Consider the following 1,599-nt stretch of genomic DNA (forward strand, 5'->3'; position numbering starts at 1 on the left):
TGATCCAAGATTTTTGTTTCTTGGTCGACGAAGAGGCTCTTTTTCCTAATCAGGCTACGGCTGCAGTCTGGACACACTTCAACACATTTGTCAGTCGGCTTAGATGTTCTTCAAATGTCTTTGAAAAAACTACAATGTCATCCAGATAGGAAAGACACGGCGTCCACTGAAGGTGTCGAAGCAGGGTATAACTCAGTGCACAAGGCATAAATTTAAAATCACACAGATCGTCAGGAAAAACTTTTCTTGGTCAGCCCAGTCAGCCTCGATTTGCCAGCAGCTTGTCTGCATGGTCACAGTTGAGAAATTCTTTGCTCCTTTAGTGGATCTCTGAAGGTTCAATGGCGTCATCTTGTAGCATATTCTCCATTTCTGATTATCCGTCATTCCATCGGCGACGCTCTATATGAGCGCTGGATTAATAGTAAATGATCCCCAATGTTTCATGGAGTTTTACCATGGGCCGCTTCGTCTATCTTTTCTCCACTCTGGATTTTAAAGCATCTTAAAATTTACGCATAGTGGCTATCACTTGCTGATGTTCTTCCTCAGTCAGGCCAGATCCTATTGGTAGTTTCATAATGGCTTCTCCTGTCTGTGGTGGTATCTGAGAACTATTCTTCATCGATGACACGAAGCTGCCCGTCCTGGACTTGTTCTACTGTCTTTGTACACGAACCCTTGGCAAAGAGTTGTGACTGCTTGTGACAATAAGTGATCCAAAGTTTTCCTTGAACACCTTCAACGCTTACGACGGTCGGTGTGATGTAGATTTCTTTTGTGAGCCCAAGTGGCTTTTTGCAACCGACGAAAGCTTCGCAGTTTAACTGAGCATCTCTGTTGACTGCTGGAACTTACCTTGTTGATGACGGGTGGGATAACAGCCTCTTCAATGGAAAAAAAAATAGTTCAGAGAAATCTTTGTTGCGTGTGCTTACTGGAATAGCTTCATTAATCTGAAGCTCTGGTCTTCCACTGTGTGCGACTGCGTAAGGAAACAGCGTTACATTTAAATTTCCGTATTGTGTTGTCAATGTCTGAGCCAACGGCCTTGCCGCAGTGGTAACACCGGTTCCCGTCAGATCACCGGAGTTAAGCGCTGTCGGGCTGAGGTAGCACTTGGATGGGTGACCTCCAGTCTGCCGAGCACTGTTGGCAAGCGGGGTGCACTCAGCCCTTGTGAGGCAAACTGAGGAGCTACTTGATTGAGAAGTAGCGGCTCCGGTCTTGTAAACTGCTGACCACATACCCCTCCGTATCCGCATCCAGTGACGCCAATGGGCTGAGGATGACACGGCAGTCGGTCGGTACCGTTGGGCCTTCCAAGGCCTGTTCGGATGGAGTTTAGTTTTTTTTATTTAGTTGTCAATATCTGCTATAATTTATTAATAATCATTTAAATATGAGTAAGGGGAGATAAATGTTATAAAATGATTGTGAAAGTGTGTTGTGATTAGAAATCGAACCCTTCTATTTCAACTTATGTTTTAATACAGTCTCCTTCTGAGGAAGAACTAATTTATTATAATGGAAAGAGTGATATTCAGCTAACGAAACTAGGGAGCCATTTGGCCTGTGAAGTAACATGTTTCTTCCCCG

At 44.3% G+C, this 1,599-nt stretch overlaps 1 pseudogene; it reads left to right on the top strand.

Moving 5' to 3' along the window:
- The first annotated feature begins 1,041 nt into the window (after positions 1–1,041).
- LOC126163405 (5S ribosomal RNA) lies at positions 1,042–1,158 on the top strand (annotated as a pseudogene).
- The last annotated feature ends 441 nt before the right edge of the window (positions 1,159–1,599 follow it).

This window comes from Schistocerca cancellata, chromosome 2 (genome assembly GCF_023864275.1).
Source record: "Schistocerca cancellata isolate TAMUIC-IGC-003103 chromosome 2, iqSchCanc2.1, whole genome shotgun sequence".
Taxonomy (NCBI): domain Eukaryota; kingdom Metazoa; phylum Arthropoda; class Insecta; order Orthoptera; family Acrididae; genus Schistocerca; species Schistocerca cancellata.